Below are 10,000 nucleotides of genomic sequence, written 5' to 3'. Positions count from 1 at the left end.
TTTATGTATTAGATATAGGATTTAGACATAGTGTAGTCATAATTAATATGATAGATGTAGTATTTAGATAAGTTTGTTGTAGCGAATCGGGAATATATTATTGCAGTATAGATTACATGTTGGTCTACACTTGTAATGAATTTCGCATTGTAGATGTAGTTTAACATGATTCTTTCTGTTATGTTGCAATAATATCATAGTTTTTGTCAAAAATATATCACTGCTGGTTCTTAATCTCCTGCGCCTGAACTATGATGGAGACGCTAAGATCGGCACTGATAGTCCGTTCAGATCAGAAATTTTGATCGATGGTGAGCTACTCTGGGCCCGTCAGTGATAATGGATGGCAACTCATCTTAAAAAATCCATAACTTTTTCATAAGAATTCTGATAGAAACAAACTTTATATAAAAATTATAGCCCTCAACAAGATCTAAGAGTTTGTAGTTGAAAACGTTTTTATTTGAGGTCGATTATATGCCCTACATCAACTATCACTTCCACGAGCACGACCATGACCACGAACCAGTGTGGTCGTGTTCGTGTGTACGTGCTCGATTTTATCTAGGGCTTGGTCTAAAAATTCTAAACATTTTTATGAGGAAACTACAGCAACCTATTTTAATTGGTTTGATCCAAAAAGGCTAAGCTAATATTTAATTAAAATTTTCCAAAGAAGGCTACTTTTATAACTTCTAGCAAATTTTACTACCTCAAATAAATTCCAAAAAATCAGGAAAATTTCACTAATATTCATGTGAAGTACTAATTGGTATAAATGTTTCTAACCCTAGGTTCTTTGGAAAAAATATATAAACAAAAGATTACTCTAAAAAATGCATAACTTTTTCAAACGAGCTCTGATGGTAACTAACTTTATATGAAAATTATAGCTCTAGACAAAATCTACTACTTTGTAGTTGATCACTTTTTTATTTGATGCAATATAGATTCACAAATAAACATGTAAAGACTGCACAAATGCACAGATTAGACATAAATGTTTTCACTTGGAGTCGGATGGAGACACACTTTGTATGAATATTGTAGAACTCGAGAGATTTTTGTAGGTAAACACGTTTTCATTTAAGATTATTTAGATGTCCAAATCACTGTCCAAACGTTTGATCAAAGAGGTCAAAAGGATTGATTTTGCTATTATACTCAATAATGAATGAGAGGTGAGATGATTAGAGGGGCTTCTGAGGTTTTGATTTCGAATCCTGGAATCGCACGCGCATGACTTGTGAATGGTCGGGTACCTCTGGTCGTTAAAAAAATTATTTTTTTGCTTTTTTTGGCCCCCAAAACATTGAGTAACCAGTGGCGGTTCAATACCCGCCGCTGATGGGGATATTGAACCGCCACTGATGACATGTTATGTAGTAGTTTAAACCCGGATGTTACCATCTCTCATCTAAAATCTCACTAAGTCCAAAACTTATTAGAAATTTTGTCACAGTTTTCTCTGTATTTGCGGCTTGGACAAGTAAAAACATACATTCTTCATAGGTATAATATCCATAAGAAGAAAGTAAGCATCATAGCTCAAAACTAGGACCTGATACAGACGACCAACTCAATCTATGTTGTTTAACCGAGCAAACTAGCAGCTACATCTCTAATGCATTATTGAGGATTCTAAGCATTTATAAATGTGCTGAAATGTGATAATACTCCCTTCCATGCATGTCATGATCATCTGATACCTAAAAACCAAATAAAACACAAGTGTAAGTAAAAACACTCAGCATGTACATTGTAGAATGGGAAAAACATATAAGATAATAGAAATCGTTAGAAAACCATACCCATCGAAAAAATACTCTTCTTGTGAAAAGCCTCTAAAATAGTAGTTTTTGTTTGAAATGGACAATACTTGAATACATATTTAGCATTTATTAGTAAAGCCGAGGTAGTAGAACTAGCACTACTCAAAGGAACATAAATATAAGAACAAATCAACACATCCACGGATTGGAATAATCCATGGAACATGAACGATATGAAAGGAATAACATGAGGAAACATGAATTATTATCATGAATGTCATTTTGAAACTTGAATTAGAACATCACATGAACAATTAAGGAATGTAAGAGTTGAATACACTGCCACTCATGAGGATCCCCGGGAGATCACATGGGCAGAGTTCTGGAATAGCTTCCGTGCATCTCATGTCCCTACAGGAGAAGTGAAGCTGAAGAGGAAAGAGTTACTTAGTCTAAAGCAAGGACCCATGACAGTGAGAGTGTCTTACCAAGTTCACACAACTCTCTCGCTATGCCCCAATGATGTTGATACAATGAGAAGAAGTAGGACTATTTCCTGGAGGGTGTTAACACAGGACTACAGTATGCCCTCTCGGCCATTGAGTACCCTAGCTTCCAAAAGCTGATAGACAGAGCTTTCATTATGGAGAAGAAGAGACAGAATATGGGAGAAGAACGCAAGCGTAGCCTGCAAGGTCAGCCTTCAGGCAGCAACACCTGTCCCCGTTTCAACCACCCACCTACAGATCCTATGTTCTGCCATGGAGGACTGAATCAGGAGCAGAGGCCACTGCAGAAGATGCCCAATCAGGTTGTAGGTGCATACAAGCCACTAGTGCAGCCAGTGCAGCAGATGCAATAGCAGCAATCATGTCCTAACTACCACCAACAGCGACCCAATAACAACAATAAGCCCCAACAATAGAACCGCACCGGTCAAGGATCAAGCAATGTTGACCCGTGCTTCAGTTGCTGTAACTTCGGGCACCTCGCTAACAAGTGTCCCAAGAAGCAGCGAGGTCAATCACAGGCTCAGAGCAATAACCAGTAGCAAGCCCGACAGAATGCTAGGCATGGTCGATTCAATCATGTTGCAATGGAAGAAGCCCAAGATGCTCCCGACGTGGTGTTGGGTATGTTTTCTGAAAAATTCTCACCCTGCTACAGTTTTGTTCAATTATGGTGCTACACAGTCTTTAATATCATCTCAGTTTGTGAATACATATAAATTGCCAAGAGCATTAATGAAAAATTAGGTGCTAGTTAGTTCTCTGGAGGAGAAATGGAGTTAAGGCATGTATGCCCCAAAATAAGTATATGTATAAAGGGGTAGACTTTCTTGCAAATCTTGTCATTCTGGAACCCAAGGGTAATGATATCATACTGGGAATGGACTGATTAACCAACTACAATGGAATCATTGGATGTGCCACGAAGACAGTACAATTGACACACACAGATGTTACCAAAGTGGAGTTTCAAGCCATTACAGAGTCAGCAGTCAACGAAAGTCTTAACAAGGCTAATGCAGTGGAAGACAGCAGAGTGGTCAGTGAATTTCAAGGTGGCTTTCTGGAGATTTGCTAGGTATGCCACCCGATCGTGAAACTGAGTTCGTTATTGAGTTAGTACCTAGAACTGCTCCTATATAGAAGAGACCATATACAATGGATGCCAGTCAGTTGGTTGAGCACAAGAAGCAAATCCAAGAGCTACTAGACAAAGGGTTTATTTACCCCAGTTCTTCACCCTAGGGAGCCCTAGTTATCTTCATGCCAAAGAAGGATGGGACACAAAGGATGTGTATAGATTATCGAGCCCTTAATGAAGTAACTATCAAGAACAAATACCTCCTAACCCACATTTAAGATCTGTTTGACCAATTGAAAGGAGCATGTGTGTTTTCCAAGATCAACCTTCGGTCTCGGTATCATCAGCTGAAGATTCGCGCTTCAGATATTCCAAAGACAGTGTTCATTACTCGATATGGTCTATATGAGTACACATTAATGTCTTTCGGATTAACAAATGTTCTAGTCTACTTCATGTATCTGATGAATACGTCTTCATGGAGTATTCAAACAAGTTTTTCATAGTATTTATCGACGACATCTTGGTTTTCTCCAAGAATGAGGAAGAGCATGAGGAACTCCTAAGGTTGGTATTGTAGATGCTTAGGGAGGACCAGTTGCTTGCTAAATTGAGTAAGTGTGAGTTCTGGTTGAAGTAAGTTCCCTTCCTTGGTCACATTATATCAGCAGGAGGTGTGTCTGTGGACCCATCCAAAGTGAGAGATGTTCTGAACTAGAAACCTCTACAGAATGTTTTAGAGATCTGTCATTTCTTGGGTCTAGCAGGATATTACCGTTGTTTCATATAAGGTTTTTCCAAGATAGCAAAGCCAATGACAGAACTGCTCGAGAAAGGAGCAGAGTTTAAGTGGATAGCCGCTCGAGAAGCTGGCTTCAATGAGTTGAACAAAAGATTAACCTCAATTCCGGTATTGATCATGCTTGACACCTAGAAGTTGTTCTCTGTGTTTTGTGATGCGTCTCGTCAAGTGTTAGGATGTGTGCTCATGCAAGAGGGTCATGTGGTAGCATATGCTTCCAGGCAGTTAAGGAATCATGAGGAGAACTACCCAACACATGACTTAGAATTAGCTGCAGTATTGCATATACTCAACATCTAGATACACTATCTGATAGGTCAAGGATGTGAAATCTATTCAGACCACAAGAACTTGAAGTATATCTTCACTCAACTAGATCTTAATCTCAGGCAATGTAGGTGGTTAGAGCCCATCAAAGATTACAATTTGGGAATCAACTATCACCTAGGAAAGGCAAATGTAGTAGCAGATGCTCGAAGTAGGAAATCTCATGTCAATGCTATAACTCTCCAAGAGATGAGTCCCAAGCTATGCAAGGAGTTTGAGAAGTTGAATTTGGGAATGGTGTGTAACACTGAGATAGTAACAATGGAAATAGAATCAACACTTGAGCAAGATATAACGAAGGGTCAGCTTGAGGATGAAAAGATCTTAGAAATCAAGCAGCTTATCAAAATTGGCAAAGCCCTATATTTTACTAAAGATGGGCAAGGCACAGTGTGGTAGAAGCACAAAATATGTGTTTTGGATGTGAATGCTATTCGGGATACAATTCTAAGAGAAGCTCATGACACAGCCTATTCCATTCACTTAGAAAGTACCAAGATGTATCAAGATCTTAAAGATCAATATCGGACTCTTCAGTAATCGATGCCGCAACCTAGGGCCTGGCCGAAGGCCCCCTATATGATTGGTTGAACCGACACCCAATACACATGGTAGAAGTCCTCATGAGCAAGTTTGAGGAATATGCGCGAGCAGAGGAGGAAAAACTCCACTGGAGGCGCTCACAAGGTAGTGAGGCTTCCCGTGCTAGTTCCGAGAGGCCGCACTCGCAGGCCGGATCATCACACGCCCTTGCTCCCCCAGCAAAGAGGAGCGTCGAGGAGGCCCTTACCACCGGGTCCCAAAGGGGGCGGCAGCAACAACGCCGAAACGTCAGCAATATCAGCCCAAGCCGCGGGACTCCGAACCAAAGCCACCTCAAGGGACGCGGCCAGGGACACTCCGAAGGCCTCCCGGAGCGAAGCCACGCTCCAAACCAGCGTTCCGAGTAAGAATCCTGGTGCACTCTACATGGCGCGAGGCGAGGACATAATACCGACAACTGCCGAACCCTCACCACCTTCCGAGAGGAGTACCTCGAGAGGCAGGCGACCTTTGCCTCAACTTATGGGGCCCCCAATGGGCGGTTCGAAGACCGCAGACCATCGGCCAACCGATGGATCGACCATCTGGCCCTGCAGAATCCTCCGCAGCTGGCCCTACCTTCACCACCCCAATCATCCCTAGAGCAGACAATGATGAAGGGGCGTGGGGCAAACAGATCATCCTCGCCATTACCGGCGGAGGGAGCTCTGGTTGCACTTCGAAACGACAGAGGTAAGACTACGCACGCGGGGTACACCACATCGTAGTGACTAGCATTCATCGACAGGCCCCTGACTGGGTCGATGCCCTGTGACTCTCACCGTTGATGACTCTGAGGGGGTAAAATTTCCCCACTCCGATGCCCTGGTCATCTCAGCCAACATCACCGAAGTCGAGGTCTGAATAATACTGGTCAATGGAGGCTGCTCGGTGGACCTCCTATTCATGCATGCCATCGACCAGCTCCGAATTCCATGAAGCCAGCTCTCACGAAGTACCAGACCCCCCCCCCCAGGGATTCAATGAGGCCCCCTCAACGCCCTAGGACAGATAGAACTCCCGATCATCTTCGGCGAGGGCTCCGCATCACGCTCCGAGGTCATCACCTTCGATGTCGTGGATGTACCATACGCCTACAATGCCATCCTGGGACGGGGAACTCTGAACAGATTCGGAGCTGTACCCCATCACAATTACCTCTGCCTGAAGATGCCCGGACCCCAGGGGCTAATAACCGTCCACGACAACCAAGACCTGGCTAGGAGCATCGAGTATAGGCACCCTGCTTTGCTCCCCAGTTGCCATATCCAAACTATGACAAAGGAGGACTTGAAGGACCCTCTGTTGGCGCATCCCGGGCACCACTGCCCTCCGAGGCCACAACTGGAGGGGGACATAAAGTTGGTCCCCATACACCAAGACCAACCTGACTGGACCTTCCAAATAGGGGCGGACCTCACCTCTAGGCAAGAAGCCCAACTTCTGGCCGTTTTGCGGGGTAATCTCGACACCTTTGCATGGTCCCCGCAGGACCTCCCAGGAGTCGACCACAGCATCATCGAACACTCACTTTAGGTCGACCTGAAGGCAAGGCCCATACACTGGGCTTCGCAAGCTCTCTCCAGAGAGGGCAGAAGCCGCAAAGGAAGAAGTCGAGAAGCTACTGAAAGCCGGTGTTATCCGAGAGGTCATCCACTCCGATTGGCTCTCCAACATCGTCCTGGTCAAGAAACACAGCGAAAAATGGCGTATGTGCATCAATTTCACGTCGTTAAACAAAGTATGCCCCCGGTATCCATACCCCCTTCATCGCATCGACCAGCTAGTGGATTCCACCACCGGTTGCGAACTGTTGAGTTTCCTTGATGCCTACTTCAGGTACCACCAGGTGTGGATGGCAACAGTGGATGAGAGCAAGACTAGCTTCATTACCCCTTCAGAGTGTACTGCTACGTCTGAATGCCCTTCGGTCATCGAAATGCTGGGGCCACCTTCTCTCGCCTAATACACAAGGTGCTTAAGTAGTTGTTGGGCCACAATGTCGAGGCTTACGTGGATGATATCGTGGTAAAAAGCCAACTAGAAGCCAACTATGTTGCCGACCTGCAAGAAACATTCAACAGCCTCCGGGCCGCTGGCATGCGGCTAAACCCAGAAAAATGCGTATTTGGCGCTAGGGGTGGAAAGATGCTAGTATATCTCGTCTCCCGAAGAGGCATCAAGACCAATCTGAGCAATATTCATGCCATCGTAGAAATGTCATCTCCCACCAATCCAAAGGAAGTACAACACCTGGTCGGCCGCCTCGCGGCCCTCAACCGCTTCCTTGCAAAATCTGCTAAGCATAGCCTCCTTTTCTTCAAAACGCTGAGGGGCTCCAAGCCATTTAGCTGGACGCCGGACTACCAGGCGGCATTCGAGGCCCTAAAGGCACACCTTTCCCACCTCAAAACACTTGCGATGCCCCTCCCCGGCGAAGGACTACTCCTATACCTATCCGCCACTGCATCCGCTGTCAGCGCCGCCTTGGTACGGGAGGAAAAGAGTAACAGTCGCTCCACTCAAAGGGCTATATACTACGTCTTAGAGACCTTAGCCGGGGCCAAGACACGCTACACCGAGCTCAAAAAAATAGCCTACGCCCCGGCCTCACGCAAGCTCTGGCACTACTTCCTTGCCTATGACATCACTATCCAACCTCGTACCCGCTTGGCGACGTGTTTCGCAACCGGAAGGCGACATGACGCATCGGTAAGTGGGCGGTTGAGTTAGCCTCCTTCGTGGTAAGGTTTGTGGCCCGCACCGCTGTCATATCCCAAATCTTGGTAGACTTCATCGCCGAATGCACCCCGGCACTCACCAAACCCACCACTACACCCACCCAAGACCATCTACACTAACGGAGCATACTGCTCCATGGGTGCCGGAGCCGACACGGTCCTCATCTCTCCCACAGGCCAGCAAGTCTAATATGCTGCTTGCCTGGATTTCAAGACGACCAACAATATAGTCGAATACGAGGCCATCCTCTTAGGCCTCTGAAAGGCCTGAGCCTTGGGGGTAGCTAGAGTCATCATCCGTACCAACTCTCAGATCGTCGCCGGTGATGTCAACAAGAACTTTCAAGTTCGGTATTCGGACATGACAACATACCTCGAGGCCATTCGCAAGGCCGAGGCACACTTCCGCGGCATATCAATACAAAGCGTACCACGGGCGGACAACAATCAAGCAGATGCCCTGGCAAAGGCCACAACCATGGGTAAAGACCCACCGATAGGCACCTTCCTCGAGACCCTACATCAGCCGACCACCAGAGCTCTTGACGAGATAGCCGCTGCCATCCTCCCCATCGAAGTCGCGGACTAGAGGGGCACCCTCCTATCCTTCCTGAGAGGAACAGAAGAACCGGTCGACCCGATTGCACTCCGCAGCGTGCAGCCTCGCGCCAGGGGCTACCATCTCATAAATGGCGCCCTTTACAAGACAGGTATCTGCGCTCCCCTCCTTTGCTGCATTACTAAACAAGAAGGAGCCGATCTCCTCCGAGAAATACACGAAGGACTTTGTGGCAATCATCTGGCGTCTCGTGCCCTAGCCAGTAAGGCACTTTGCTAGGGGCTCCATTGGCCTACGATCATGTCCAATGCGGAAGACCTCATCCGCACCTGCCAAGGATGCCAATAGATGGGACGCTGAAGCCACCAACCTCCAACTCCCTTGCAACCAATCAACCCCATTTGGCTCTTAGCTCGTTGGGGTATGGACCTCATCGATCCATTTCCCCGTGCCAAAGGCAATCTTCAGTACACAGTGGTAGCATTGGAGTACTTCTCCAAATGGGTCAAGGCTGAACCCCTCACTGCAATCACGTCAAAAAATGTCCAGAAATTCTTCTGGAGAACATAATCTGCCACTTCGGTGTCCCACGACAGCTCATGGTAGACAATAGCACACAATTCGACTCCGGGCCTTTCAGACAGTTCTACGACGACCACGCCATCAAATTATGCTTCGCACTAGTTCGACACTCTCAGTCCAATGGGGCCGTTGAAAGGGCCAACAGCAACATCCTCTCCGGTCTAAATCGCTGCCTCATCGGCTTAGCTCAAGGCATATGGGTTGAGGAACTTCCCAAGGTTTTGTGGTCCCTCCGCACCACTGTTCTGTGGGCTACCGGGATCACACCCTTCTGCCTCCTGTATGGAGACGATGCCATGCCCCCACCTAGGTCAAGGGATGCTCACTCAGGATACAACTTCCACAAATTGACGGCGAAAGGGAGCTCTCCCTCGACCTTACCGAAGGCACACAGCTCCATGCCATTCAGAACTTCGATCACTACATCAAGAAAACTAAGGCCTGGTACGATACAAGGGTTGCATCGTGAAACTTTAACCCAGCGAACTAGTGTTTCGACGTGCCCTAGCCCTAGGAAAGCTGTGCAACAAATGGGAAGGACCATACCTGGTCCTCAAGTCTAATAGGCCCGGCTCCTACCGCCTGGCCGACACAGAAGGGACCCCCCTTGAACACAGTTGGAATGCGGAGACCCTCTGCAAGTACTATGTATAGAGAGCCCTAGGCTCAGTCCTGTCCAAAGGTACCCACAAAAAAAGAGACACTTCAGCATCTTGAAGGCATAAGCCTCTGTGCTGGACAGGCATTTCGTCTGCTATCTTTAAGATCTCAATAACCTACGTGGCGGATAGGCAAAGACCACTCCAGCATCTTGAAGGCATAAGCCTTCGTGCTGGACAGGCATTCCGTCTGCCGTCTTTAAGGTCTAGCTAACTTATGTGGCGGATAGGCAAAGACCGCTCTAGCATCTTGAACACCTAAGTCTCCGTGCTGGACAGGCATTCTGTCCATCATCCTTTGGGCCTAGCAAACCTAAAATAGCGGATAGGCAAAGGCCGCTCCGGCATCTTGAAGGTAGTGCCTTCATACCGGATAGGCACAACAC

This window comes from Phragmites australis, chromosome 12 (assembly GCF_958298935.1).
Source record: "Phragmites australis chromosome 12, lpPhrAust1.1, whole genome shotgun sequence".
In the NCBI taxonomy this organism is placed as follows: Eukaryota; Viridiplantae; Streptophyta; class Magnoliopsida; order Poales; family Poaceae; genus Phragmites; species Phragmites australis.
This window is presented reverse-complemented; position numbering follows the sequence as displayed.